We start from the raw sequence: 15,288 nt of genomic DNA, 5'->3' as shown, positions 1-15,288 counted from the left end.
TGTATCTTTCAGCACATTTGAATGTGACGTCATTCACATGATTTTTTTTAATTAAGGCTCTAATATATTGTCAGCCGAGGGGTGCACGTCCTACCCCTGATCGACCAAAATATTGTCATGCCCCATCGGTGGGACATGTGACTCCAAAGCAATGGATCCCACCTATTCTTAGATTCACACCTCTTTAAATCTTACAACAAAATATCGATATCCCCTCTCCCCTTAGGAATAGACTGTAGGATTTAAGTAAATATTGTTCATGTTACTTATCATAAGATTTTAACATTTGTAAATCATTTCAAGATCATCTAAAATCTGTCCACACATAATCTCTATTATGAACCTCCTAGCCAAAATCGCCGCCCCGAGTTTGAATTTTTCTTGATTCAACCCGAACTCTAGACTAAGTTTAAGTTAACTTTGTTTCAAGATTATTCCTAGACTAACAATTTTTAATAAAAACAATATGTAACTATTTATATACATTATATCTATAGATGCAACCAAATTATACTTGGTTACTAATATGCTTCTAGTGGTAGTGACTTCATCAATGTCGTTATCTTGTAGTTTTCCCTTCAGGTGGAAACATCTAAAACATTTTTTTAAATGCTTTTTTGACATGCTACCAAAAGTGATCCAAAAACTCAATACATTACTTTTTTAGTGAGTTGTTGCCAACTATTTCTTACTGAATAGTCGTTTTAGCTTTCTAGAATAAAGATTTAAAGCCCTGCGAATACAATATTGTTGTCGATGATTTTTTTACGATAAAATTTTCCTTGTGAGTTTCAACCTTTATTGTTTTTCAAAGAGAGTTTCAACTTTTGTTTTCTAATATATTATTCATTCTCCCTTGAATCAATGGTCCAACAATATTCCAAGGCAAGGCCGTATCCATGGGAGTGGGTTACCGAGTTTGACGCCTTACCCCTTAATTTTTTTTGTCTGGCCCGGAAAACAGCAACAAAAGTGCATATAAGGGAAGTTTTGGTGCGTTTTGTGAATTTTTTTAACCACCCCCCCCCCCAATTAAAACTCCTGAATTCATTCTTTTTCTAGGATAATTTAATGTTTTTTTCAATTCAGAAGAAAACAAATTGACTTCAGACCTACCCCCCCCCCCTGTATAACTAATATACAAGTTCCTTCTGTTTTCCTATAAGTATTTCATAATAACCATTTTCAGAATTTTTCCTAATTTTTCCCCTCCTCTGAGTGAAAGTCCTCTGTGCGTGCCTTTCTCTAAACATTGAATACAATTTTTAAGTATTTTTGAGTTAGAAAATTTTAACTCTAGATTAGCCAAATAGTTCCTTTGTCAAACAGTAATAATTATTATTACTGGCATGGAGGGCCCGGACAATATAAGCGTCAAATTTTTAATGACAACATAATTATGTGTCCCAACTTATCAACTTATCACGTAAGGTGGCTATCAGGGAGAGAGATTAGGAAGGGGTGCCAAGGGGTACTAGGACCCATGAAATCAAGGTAATCAGATGAAGAAACGCCTGAAATCAATTCGAGTGATGTACTTTCGGGACATAGTTTACCTACTTCATTTGCCTCGATCTTACCATAATCATGCTATCAAACAGTTCCCGGTAATGAAATCAAACAGTTCATGGCAACAAACTGTAGCAAGGAGCGACCCGGCTCAATAGTAACCAAAACTCTAAAAAATTACCCATCAAAAGTTACGATCTTACCCATCAAAAGTTACGAGCCAGGGAAAATTTGCGTTATTTTAGAAAATAGGGGGATACACTCCCTAAAAGTCATAGAATCTTATCGAAAATCACACCATCAGATTCAGCGTATCAGAGAACCCTACTGTAGAAGTTTCAAGCTCCTATCTACAAAAATATGGAATTTTGTATTATTTGCCAAAAGGCAGATCACCGATGCCTGTTTATTTGTTTGTTTTTAGGTTTTTTTTCCCAGGGATGATCGTATCGACCCAGTTGTCCTAGAATGTTGCGAGAGGGCTCATTCTAACGGAAATGAAAAGTTCTAGTGCCCTTTTTAAGTGACCAAAAAAATTGGAAGGCACCTAAGCCCAATCCCACGCTAATTATTTTCCCAAAGTAGTAAGATCAAAATTCTGAGATAGTCATTTTATTCAACGTAGCCGAAATATATTATAACTATGTCTTTGGGGACGACTTACTCCCCCAAAGTCCCCGTGGGAGGGGCTAAAATTTACAAACTTTGACCACTGCTTACATATAGTAATGGTTATTGGGAAGGGTACAGGGGTTTTTAGGAGGATTTTTGGTTGGGGGAGGGGTTGAGAAGAGGGGGATATTCTAGGGGAACTTTCCATCGAGGAATTTGTCATGGGGGAAGAAAATTTCCATGAAGGGAGCCCAGGATTTACTAGCATTATTTAATAAAAACAATGAAAAAATAAATATGAAAAAGTTTTTTTCAGCTGGAAGTAAGGAGCAGCATTAAAACTTAAAACGAACAGAAATTATTACCCATATGAGGGGCTCACCTCTTCCTAATACCTTGCTCTTTAAGCTAAAGTATTTTTAATAATTTCAACTATTTATTCTACGGCTTTTGTGATTCAGGGGTCATTTTTAACGAATTGGGACAAAATTTAAGCTTTAGTGTAAAGAGCGAGGTACTGACGAGGAGACGAACCCCCTCATATACGTAATAAAAACATGAGAATACAGAAGTTCTTTACGTAAGCTAATTTATAAGTTACGTATATCTTTTACTAATAAAAAAATTCGTAAAAAATTAAAAGTTACTAGTTGCCTTTTTAATTAACCAAAAAACCGGAGGGCAACTAGGCTTCCTCCCCCGCTCTTTTTTTCTCAAAATCATTTGATCAAAATTATGAGAAAGCCATTTAGCAAAAAAAAAAAAAAATGCAAATTTTGTTCTAATTATTCCTCTGCGGAGAGCCAAAATCAAAACATGCATTGATTCAAAAACATTCAGAAATTAAATAAAAAAACAAGTTTTTTTTAGCTGAAAGTAAGGAGCGACATTAAAACTTAAAACGAACAGAAATTACTTCGTATATGAAAGGGGCTGCTTCCTCATCAACGCCCGCTCTTTACGCTAAAGTTTTTTACTGTTTTAATAAGAAGAGTTGAGAGAAAGAGTCAAACTTTAGCGTAAAGAGCGGGGCGTTGATGAGGAAGCAGCCGCTTTCATATACGAAGTAATTTTTGTTCGTTTTAAGTTTTAATGTCGCTCCTTACTTTCAGTTAAAAAAACTTGTTTTTTTATTTAATGTAAGTTAGAGCGACACAGCTTAATTCTAACCGAAAATCTAAAAACGGAATTTCGATATCAAAAGATATATCAAAGAATCGACTAATTATGCTGATTACAAACATATAAGATTCATTAAGCTTAATGTTATCCGTCAATGCTACGCGCCTGAGAAAAATTTCCCATATTTTCAAATAAGGGGGAAACACTTCCAAAAAATCAAGGGGTCTTAATGACATCATTAAGATCCCTGTGTGGACCTTATGATCTTATGGTGAATCTGATATGATCTAAGGATGGGATCCAAAGCGCATCATCAGATTCAGTGTATCCGAAAACCCTATTGTGGAAGTTTCAAGCTCCCGTGGAAGCTGATAGGAGGGCTTGTTGCCCTCCTATCAATTTTGACGTTTAACAATTGCCCTAGAAATTTTAAATGACAATCTTATAAGCCCCCTCTGAAGCTTATACGACCACCCCTTCCATATTAAGTGCCTCTGGGAAATGATGAACAAACAAACATTATGACATTGAACCCTTTTAGCTCTTAGCTAAAGGCAATGCTACAGGTTTAAAAAGATTCGTAAAGGTTTAAATTTACCTTGTAATGAACATCCGGAATTATCCAGGAAGAATGTGTGTGTGTGGAGGGGGAATTACCTGGAGGAATCTACCGTGGGGGTGTATTTTCCACGGGGTATTTTCAATGGGGTGGGTAGGTAGACGCCGACCCCCTTTATCAAAGGACATTCGATAAAGGCTTAAGATAATAATAAAGGCTTATAAGATTTACGGGGATTTTTCTAATTGTCCTTAATTTAATCATTTCTATACTACGACGTTGTTTAATTTGGTAAAAACCTGAGGATAAACTTGTAATCTTGATTGTAAAATATGCCACTGTCAATGGATTGTTACTGCCACTGACATCAGCTGTTATAATTCATACACAAGTCAATTTGTCAATAAATCCTACATACAGTTACCTTGTGACAGCATAGAGGATACGACTGTGCCGCTCAACCACGAACGCTCAGGTTCGATCCCTGGTGTCACAAGGAGGTAAAATTTATCAAGATAATTATTAATTTTTTTTTATTTCTGCAGCGAATTTCATAAACTTCGTAAGCAATAACCATGAGGTACTGTTAGGAATGTTCTAGCACAAAAATTGAGCGATTTTTTTCTTGAAAATTTTAAAATTGCTGCCAAACATTGTGTTTTTCCCCATAAGATAAGACATAGCCGAAAACTTCATAAGTAGCCTAAACTGAAAGAAACAGTGTCATGATAATAATGAACATGTGAAACATATGTCCGCCAGGGGCAATTGAATCAAACCAATAGCCCTAGAACTTCAGGAAAGGACTCATTTGAACAGAATTTAAAAGTTATGGTGCCCTTTTTAGGTGACCAAAAAGATTAGAGGACAACTGGCCTCCTTTTTTCCTTAAAGTAGCCAGATCAAAATTTTGAGATATACATTTTGTTCAGCATAATTGACAGGTCTAATAAAGATACCTTTAGAGAAAACATGACCCCCTCACCCCCGGAGTGAAGCTCCATTAAGTTATTAAATTTGCCCATTGTTTACGTGTAGTATTTGTTACTGAGAAGTATTCCTAGATTTTTCGAGTGGGATGGTGGTGGTGAATTTTCTGCTCGGGGGATTTTCCATGGGAAGAATTTGTCATGAGAAGGGAATTTTTTGGTGGTTGGGGGAGGTTGAGCTTTCCAGGGGAAATTTTGCACCGGTGGATTTGCCAGAATTTCTATACGAATTTCTTTTTATTAGTATTACTTTATCTTTGCAGACTTAAGAATTTTGCGTGTGGAGATGTTAAGGGGAATTGTCCGGTGGGAAATTTTTACTGGGTTGGAGTTGTCTAGAGCATTGTTCCGTAGGGGATTTTCCACAGGAGAAATTTACCATGGGGAAATTTTCCACGGGATAAATTCTCAGGAGAGAATTTTCTGTGGGAGCAAGTTCCTACTAGGGGGGCAGGTTATTTACGGGAAAACTTTCCCACAGAGGAAGGGATTTTGGTCTGATTTAAAAATAATCTTTTCAAATGAAAGTGCGATAAGACAAATTTTCACCTGGAACTGTCTGCAAAAAAAATTTCGGGGGGAATTTTCAGCTGGAATGAAAATGTCTGTGAGGAGCTTTCCTGGCGAGGGAAGGAGAAACTGATTTTTTCATGGTGGATGAGCCAGATTTCTCGGCATTATTTAAAAAAGATCAGAAAATAAATAATAAAAAACAATTGTTTCAACTGAAAGTTAGGAGCAACATCAAAACTTAAAATGAACAGAAATTACTTCGTATATGAAAGGGGCTGCTTCCTCATCAACGCCCGCTCTTTACGCTAAAGTTTTTTACTGTTTTAATAAGAAGGGTTGAGAGAAAGAGTCAAACTTTAGCGTAAAGAGCGGGGCGTTGATGAGGAAGCAGCCACTTTCATATACGAAGTAATTTTTGTTCGTTTTAAGTTTTAATGTCGCTCCTTACTTTCAGTTAAAAAAACTTGTTTTTTTATTTAATGTAAGTTAGAGCGACACAGCTTAATTCTAACCGAAAATCTAAAAACGGAATTTCGATATCAAAAGATATATCAAAGAATCGACTAATTATGCTGATTACAAACATATAAGATTCATTAAGCTTAATGTTATCCGTCAATGCTACGCGCCTGAGAAAAATTTCCCCGATTTTCAAATAAGGGGGAAACACTTCCAAAAAATCAAGGGGTCTTAATGACATCATTAAGATCACTGTGTGGACCTTATGATCTTATGGTGAATCTGATATGATCTAAGGATGGGATCCAAAGCGCATCATCAGATTCAGTGTATCCGAAAACCCTATTATGGAAGTTTCAAGCTCCCGTGGAAGCTGATAGGAGGGCTTGTTGCCCTCCTATCAATTTTGACGTTTAACAATTGCCCTAGAAATTTTAAATGACAATCTTATAAGCCCCCTCTGAAGCTTATACGACCACCCCTTCCATATTAAGTGCCTCTGGGAAATGATGAACAAACAAACATTATGACATTGAACCCTTTTAGCTCTTAGCTAAAGGCAATGCTACAGGTTTAAAAAGATTCGTAAAGGTTTAAATTTACCTTGTAATGAACATCCGGAATTATCCAGGAAGAATGTGTGTGTGTGGAGGGGGAATTATCTGGAGGAATCTACCGTGGGGGTGTATTTTCCACGGGGTATTTTCAATGGGGTGGGTAGGTAGACGCCGACCCCCTTTATCAAAGGACATTCGATAAAGGCTTAAGATAATAATAAAGGCTTATAAGATTTACGGGGATTTTTCTAATTGTCCTTAATTTAATCATTTCTATACTACGACGTTGTTTAATTTGGTAAAAACCTGAGGATAAACTTGTAATCTTGATTGTAAAATATGCCACTGTCAATGGATTGTTACTGCTACTGACATCAGCTGTTATAATTCATACACAAGTCAATTTGTCAATAAATCCTACATTACATACAGTTACCTTGTGACAGCATAGAGGATACGACTGTGCCGCTCAACCACGAACGCTCAGGTTCGATCCCTGGTGTCACAAGGAGGTAAAATTTATCAAGATAATTATTAATTTTTTTTTATTTCTGCAGCGAATTTCATAAACTTCGTAAGCAATAACCATGAGGTACTGTTAGGAATGTTCTAGCACAAAAATTGAGCGATTTTTTTCTTGAAAATTTTAAAATTGCTGCCAAACATTGTGTTTTTCCCCATAAGATAAGACATAGCCGAAAACTTCATAAGTAGCCTAAACTGAAAGAAACAGTGTCATGATAAAAATGAACAAGTGAAACATATGTCCGCCAGGGGCAATTGAATCAAACCAATAGCCCTAGAACTTCAGGAAAGGACTCATTTGAACAGAAATTAAAAGTTATGGTGCCCTTTTTAGGTGACCAAAAAGATTAGAGGACAACTGGCCTCCTTTTTTCCTTAAAGTAGCCAGATCAAAATTTTGAGATATACATTTTGTTCACCATAATTGACAGGTCTAATAAAGATGCCTTTAGAGAAAGCATGACCCCCTCACCCCCGGAGGGAAGCTCCATTAAGTTATTAAATTTGCCCATTGTTTACGTGTAGTATTTGTTACTGAGAAGTATTCCTAGATTTTTCGAGTGGGATGGTGGTGGTGAATTTTCTGCTCGGGGGATTTTCAATGGGAAGAATTTGTCATGAGAAGGGAATTTTTTGGTGGTTGGGGGAGGTTGAGCTTTCCAGGGGAAATTTTGCACCGGGGGATTTGCCAGAATTTCTATACGAATTTATTTTTATTAGTATTACTTTATCTTTGCAGACTTAAGAATTTTGCGTGTGGAGATGTTAAGGGGAATTGTACGGTGGGAAATTTTTACTTGGTTGGGGTTGTCTAGAGCATTGTTCCGTAGGGGATTTTCCACAGGAGAAATTTACCATGGGGAAATTTTCCACGGGATAAATTCTCAGGAGAGAATTTTCTGTGGGAGCAAGTTCCTACTAGGGGGGCAGGTTATTTACGGGAAAACTTTCCCACAGAGGAAGAGATTTTGGTCTGATTTAAAAATAATCTTTTCAAATGAAAGTGCGATAAGACAAATTTTCACCTGGAACTGTCTGCAAAAAAAATTTCGGGGGGAATTTTCAGCTGGAATGAAAATGTCTGTGAGGAGCTTTCCTGGCGAGGGAAGGAGAAACTGATTTTTTCATGGTGGATGAGCCAGATTTCTCGGTATTATTTAAAAAAGATCAGAAAATAAATAATAAAAAACAATTGTTTCAACTGAAAGTTAGGAGCAACATCAAAAGTTAAAATGAACTGTTTACTATTCATATGAGTGGGACTAACCTCTCAATACCTAAAATTTGAACTATTGTCAAAACTCCTTAAAAAGAACTCCTGAAACACATGGGCGGTTTAATTAGAATAATAAGCTTTTTAAATGTTCTGAAAAACTTTAGCGTAAAGAACGAGGTATTGAGGTGAGGACAGCACCATCATATAAGTAATATTTTCTGTTTTGTTTCCAATTTTTTACATTAATTCATACTTTCAGTTCAACAGAACTTTTTTTTATATTTAATTGTTAGTAAATACGGTACTACGGACATTTTAGGGCCATTCGAAAGATCATTTTTAGCTGATAGTACTGTTTTTTCTCTGGGTTGTTTCCACCCGCAGAATCCCACTCTTTTTCCGTTGATGGTTGTGTATTTTATTTATGTTTATGTACAACAACGTTTCTTTTTGTTTCATTTTCCTAGTGCTCCTCTTGTGTTTTGTTGTTTTGCAGCGCGTTAAAAATAAATTATTATTGTTAATTAATAAAATTGAGTATGTACGGGCTTACAACATCATTTGAAGCTTTTTCAATAGTTTCCTCCCCCTCACCAAAATATTAAGAGCATGTTTCATCCGTTTAAACCCCCTCCTCCAACCACCGATATTTCTTAAAATGGAGACTAGGTGGAGAAGAATTACATCTCTTCATTTCTTTGCAGAAATATCCAGATACTATAATAACTGTGTTCTCAGCCGTGTATTACCGTGTATGATAACCGTGCTCTCGCTTCTATATGTTTCACTTTAAAGTTCTAGAAAATAAAAAAAAGGAAAAAATCGAAACAGAATTAGTCCACTTCAACTTAGTTTTTTTCGATCACCTTAATCTAAAATTGGCCATAAAACAATAAATTTAAATGGAAATAGCAATAATTGCATTTTAAAGCTGAACAACCGTATACAAAATCTATATACCGAACGTTAAGACAAAAAAAAAATACATGTACACTGTCAAAGCGGTATCCAGGGAGGGGCTTAGGGGGGTTTGAATCCCCCTGAAAAGTTTGTCCGACTGGTAAAAACGTCACAAAAATGAATATAAAAAAAGCTTAATGCATTTTTGAATTTTTGCTGTCCCCCTGAAAAATATCCTTATGTAACGCCCCCCGCCCCCCGAAAGAAAATCCTGGATATGGCCATGCACACTGTATAGAAATGAAAATTAATTTCTTTAAAGCGGCTGCAAAATTTTTTTTATGGACTCTTTTTGCTATTCTAAATATGGAAATCTAAAACACTCTAATGCATTGGAGGTTTTGAAGCATTGGACATTTGAACCATTGCAATATTCAGCACCACTACATTTAAATTGTCGTTACCATTAAAAATTACCATTTACCATAAAATTACCGTTACCATTAAAAAAAACAAAAAAAACTCATTCTCACAGATGAAAGCTCTTCATGCCTGGAGAAAACATTACAATAGCCCTCATTGACGGATTCCCAGAAAAAGCATAAATATTGATCTATAGAAGATCTTTTTTTCTAAAAGCTTTTGACAAACATTACTTGATATTAACCCCTTACCTCTGACCATATCCATATACCCTAAACTTAGGGATGAACCTATCTACTTCAGGCACAGACACATATTATTTTCCAGTGGGGGGGGGGCAATGCACATTTTTGGATGGGGTTATAACGAGAAAGCCAATTCTGTTTGAAAATTTGAGAAGGATTTCCCAGAAATTCAGGAACTTCGTGAGGCGTACGTCCCTTATCCACCCATAAATCTCCCTCTGCTACAAAGTCTTGGCCAATTACTAATCTTAAGCCCTGTAAACAATTGTATGAGGAGTGAACAACAGCTACCTGAAGCCAAGTGGGTATTTCACAGGATAAAGTCAATAGGCTTCATTAAAATGATGACGAATTTTGTACAAAAGTTTGTTCAAACTTAATATCAGGGAAGGGGGTAAAATATTTTTTTGCTCACACAAGTGGTTGAGCTAAGGTTTTTTTTTTTTAAATTTTACGCCTATCGTTGTGGGCAGAAATTAGTTCAAAAATTTTAAAGAATCTTTAAATTATGAAGTCAAATGAAAGTTTTAAAACTTGCCAGTACAATGTTGATAACAATAGATGCATCAAACGAATGGAATTTTTAAGGCGATTTCAGATATACAAGGTTTGTTAACTTTAATGATACCAATCAAAAGTTAGGAGCCTGAGAAGATTTAACCAGTCGTGAAAAAAAAGGGAAACTCACCAAAAAGGATTAAAAATGCTGATGGAAATCTCATTATCAGATTCAGCATATCAGAGAACCCAAATCATAGATGCGTGTTTATTTGTTCTTCTTTTTTGTTTTTGTTTTCCCTAGGGGTGATCTTATCGAGACAGTGATCCTAGAAGATCAGGTAAAGGCTCATTTGATCGGAAATCAGGAGTTCTAGTGCCTTTTTCAAGTGATCAAAAAGATTGGGGGACAACTTGCACACCCCACACCCTTTTCCCCCAAAGACATTTGATCAAAATTTTGAGTGAAAAATTGACTATGTCTTTAAATGACTATGTCTTTGGGGGTAACGTGAGCCCCCATAGTCCGTGCGGAAAGGGCTGTAAATTACGCATTTTGCCCATAGTGCTTGTTATTGGGAAATATACGATTTGTTTTGGGGGGGGGGGATTTTCACGGGAAGAATTTTGCGTGTGGACAAAAATTTATGGGTGGGATTTTTCAGGTTAAATTTTACACTAGGGGGAGGAAAGGAGAATTCCTGGCATGATTTGAAATACGATCGGAAATTAAATTAAAAAGCAAGGTATCTCAATTGAAATTAAAGGCCAACATTAAGACTTAAAACAAATAGAAATTACTCCAAATTTGAGGGGTTTCCCTCCTCAGCTCTCACTTTTTACAGTACAGTTTGACTTTGTGTCGTAATTTTTTATGAAAGACTGCTCAAGCACAAGGCCTGTTGCATTTGAATTTAGGACTTCAGATCAATAAGTAAGGGGTTGAGGATTGAGCAGTCCTTTCCCTCGTACATGGAATAACTTCTGTTTATTTTGAGTTAGAAAATTGTTCCTTACTTTCAGCTGATTTTTTTTTAACTAATTTATTTGTTAGGTACATGGATGAGACAAGCGTTGAGAGTCAAAGGTTGTTCAAACATTTCGTGGTAACGAACTGTAGTAAGGAGCGACCCGGCTGAGCAGTCAACGAAACTCCAAAAACTAGAATTTTGATACTAATAGATACATCTAAAGAATCCCATTTTTAGTCTTACTGATCAAAAGTTACGAGAAAATTTGCCTTATTTTGGAGAATAGGGTGAAAAACCACCTGAAAGGCATAGAATCTTAACAAAAATCATACCATCGCATTCAGCGTATCAGAAAACCCTACTGTAGAATTTTCAAGCTCCTATCTGCAAAAATGTGGAATTTCATTTTTTTTTTTTTTTGTCAGAAGACGAATCACGGGTGCGTGTTTATTTTTTTTTTTTCTTCTTCTTCTTCTTTTTCCCAGGGGTGATTGTATCGAGCAAGTGGTCTTAGAATGTTGCGAGAGGGCTCATTCTAACGAAAATTAGAAGTTCTAGTGCCCTTTTTAATTGAAAAAATTGGAGGGTACCTAGACCCCCTCAGTGTTTTAAAAAGTAGATTTCAGAGAAAGAGTCAAACTTAAATAACGGGACGTTGAGGAGGGAACAAGCCCTTTCATATACGTGGTAATTTCGGTTTCGTTTTACGTTTTAGTGCCGCTCCTTGCTTTCAATCAAAACTCGTTTTTTTTTTATATTTAAGTTTGAACCACGAATCATGAAGAACCATTTAAAACTGTTCATTGTTGGGCAAATATTGCCTATCGCATTATTATTATTTTTTAATAGAGTAAGAAAGAGTAATTATTTCTCAAAATAAAACAAAAAAGCAAAAATTTCACTAAATGGCACAAAAATCCTTAACTTTAGATTTAGGATCATTGTATTCTCCGGTAAAATTCCGGCAAAAATAAAATTTGATGAATAACACAGGCAAATTTGTGAATATTGTATATTGCCTTCTTTTTTTGTGAGCATGGGGTTATGCGAGGCACTTAAGATACGCAATAAAAACATACGAATATAGAAGTTCGTTACGTAAGTTAATTCGTAAGTTATGTATATTTTTTACCAATGCAACCTTTAGACGTAACTTCGACGTTATCACCGTGTGCTGTATCTGTACTTTATCTACTACAATTATATTTTACATAAGGTACAAATAATCTGACGATAATTAATTAAAGCAATTAAATTCCATAATAAAAAAGAAGACAATGACACATGAACCTGCTAAATCAAAAGCCGTCGGAACTTGTAAAAGGCCTTCGCACTTAAGAACCAGAACTTTAGCGTGTAAGGAGATATGTCTTTTAGATTTGATATAAATATTAGTTTTAAATCTAAGTGTACAAGCATGCTCCCTACAGGGTCCCGAAGAGAGTAGGGGGGCTGTAATTACGCTTTTACTAAGTTAAAACAATTTATCTAAACGTGCATTTTGCCGTGCTCTGGCAAAAACTGCTTTTCCAGAAAAAGCGATTTTTCTGGAAACGCTTGCTTTTCCAGAGTCAGAAGCTTTAAAATGGCTTAAGGGAAGTTTGTCAAATTTTCAAAGGTTTATAGCTCTGAAAATGATTTTCAGCCCTAGTATTACAAATGGGGGTGGGTGGGTGGTTAACTGTCCCCTTAAGTTTTAATATACTGTTTTGCATTTCTATTAAAGAATCGAAAAAGCCTAGGCTTTGAAAAAAGATTGTTCTTTCATTAAATAAAATGCCAGAAAATATCCTTACCCCTCCTAAATTCTCGTGAGCTAGTTCCTCTGAGCCCCCCCCCGAAAATGCGTACGGTATTTTCACTTCCTTTTTCTATCAATTGGTGTCGATGGTAGAATATTTTGAATCTCTAGCCTATTAAAACTATATGCAAATGGTAGAAGACTTATTAGAAGACTTATAACTCCGGAAATACTTGTCAGCCCTTAAAAGTTAGTAGACTATTGTTGCTTCAGTTGGCATATCAATTCTTGACAAAATGACATTAAAACTATCTCATAAGTACCGATATAGCTAATTCCGGGGACTGATGAGGGTAGAGGCGTAGGTAAGTTATTCAACATCTGGGGAGAATCTCAGTTTTTGTGTCCCCCTTTAATAAATTAATATCCCAACGATTAAAAAGCAAAAAACGAATATATCTAAATGATACCCAAACATACACTGTACCCAGGGGACAAATGTACACCCTGTCCCACTCTCCCATAGCTATACCACTGGAAGGGGGCTAAGCACGCCAAACACCATTGGAAAATACAGTAGTTTTAGAATTGGGCGGAATGTATCTTTTTCAGCAGCCGTCGGCCGTTCGCTATTTTGAGACTAACTGTACGTAGTTTGTAAGAGTGTTTTTACCTTCAGCCTTTCTGTATTATAGCGTTTGTTGTATTCATATTTTTCTGATAACAATTTATTCGCTTTACTGCTATTTCAATTAGACAAATTAATAAATAAATTTCAAAGATTGACAAATATTCATAATTATTCCGACAGAGAACTAACAGATTTGACACAAATATGGCTACTCCTTTTTTTAATTTTAATAATGATCATTTGTTACGTAAACTTCTTATTTAGTATGGGAAATAACAAATACATCTTTTCATATTTTATATTTTTGAAAATTTCACTGTATTAGGAATTGTTATTATCAAACATTTAATTAGTATAAAATATAAGGCATAAAGCTATGAATAATGAAAGCTATGGTTAAGTGTGCTTTGATAATTTTTTTTACTATGCCTGTGGCAAAATGATGGTAAACACTACGTAACAATAAGAGTGATGAAAACAGGGCTTCTCACACTGGTGTCAATTGAGGGGGGAGGGGGACTGTATCTCCTGATTTTTTGCTCCCAATCAGATTTCGAAAAATACCTCTTTTGAGGGTAGCCTATTTTCATTAGATAATGTCTGGTTTTGTACTTCCATTGGAAAATAGATAAATCAAGATCTTTTCTTCCCCCTTGATAATGAAAAATACAGGTTACATCCCCCCCTAGATTTTCAAAAATTGATGCCACTTTCTACTTTTTTTCTGACACCAAGATTAGACACAATCTGGCCAAATAGCTATATAGGGTGACTCTAACTTAAAAATACCCTTTGGTTTTTGATAGCCAAGCTGTTTCTAAGATTAATTTTATTATTTACCTTTTTTCTAATACACTTAGCATATCTCGAGCTATAAATAGCACAAAAAATAGAGTTTTAAAAATGATATAATACACACATTGAGCTTTCATTTGGACTGTAGAGTTAATATCACCTTTAAATGCTTACCCTATTTTTAGTACACTTATTAAATCCCTCTATTTAATTAACACTGAAACAAACAGTAATAGTCACCGCTCTGACAGCGACAGGAGACCATCGCCGATTAGGTTGGCCACAGAGTCCGACATGAGGACAGCCCCGCGCGCCCCGCCTGCTTGGGCCTTACTTCTGCGCCTCGAGGTGCAAACCGGTCATCTCTGTCGGAGAAATGTCACTTGAGGTGACAGAGGACAAGAGATTGGCTGAAATTTGTCGCATTGGGGCAACTGCTTGGAAGATTTATGCGTGGAGTTTGTTTCATGTTGTGAAAATCGGTATTCTTTTATATTTTTGAACATGCCGTGAAATTAAAGTATACCATAAAATTAACACTGACTATTATCGCTTTTTGTTAATTAAGTAAGCTTGACTTGGTTGAATATTAATAAGCTGAATGGGAATGGACATTGGTATCTATTTTTTGTAAGGGAAGGAGGGCCAAAAACATTTATAAGGGGCGAGGGCATGAATCTGAAAAAGAAGGGAATTTAAAGAAAACTATATTTTTTGTCGAACTTGGCGACTATACATTTTTGGTTGTTTAAGAAGGAGAACGAGCAAAATGCCCAATGCATCCTCGTTTGGATATTACAATGTATACAGCAGCCAAATACATTGGGGGAGGGTTGAGTTTGGGCGACATTTAACCCCCTTTTTTTCGTTCCTACCTGTGGATTCTGAAAAAAACTTCTTTAAGGGGGGGGGTCTTGGGAATAATGCCTTTTTATTATATTTTCCCTGGAGAAAATTGAAAAATGACAAACTTACCCTCTAAATTTTTACAAATTCATTTCCCCCTTAATCTTTCATGAATTG

General features: G+C 35.9%; 1 protein-coding gene across 2 annotated transcripts in view; it reads right to left on the bottom strand.

Moving 5' to 3' along the window:
* The window catches only part of LOC136039289 (zinc finger protein basonuclin-1-like), a 166,218-nt gene extending 151,671 nt beyond the window's left edge, over positions 1–14,547 (bottom strand). The window contains exon 1 of one of the 2 annotated variants that reach the window (XM_065722894.1): positions 14,440–14,547. The gene's annotated coding sequence lies outside the window, so the exon portion shown is untranslated. The remainder of the gene's footprint in view (positions 1–14,439) is intronic. The other variant, XM_065722896.1, reaches the window with a different exon arrangement.
* Positions 14,548–15,288: the final 741 nt, after the last annotated feature.

This window comes from Artemia franciscana, chromosome 19, assembly GCF_032884065.1.
Source record: "Artemia franciscana chromosome 19, ASM3288406v1, whole genome shotgun sequence".
Lineage (NCBI taxonomy): Eukaryota > Metazoa > Arthropoda > Branchiopoda > Anostraca > Artemiidae > Artemia > Artemia franciscana.
Note: the sequence above shows the minus strand (reverse complement) of the source record. Positions and strands in the feature narration are given on the sequence as shown.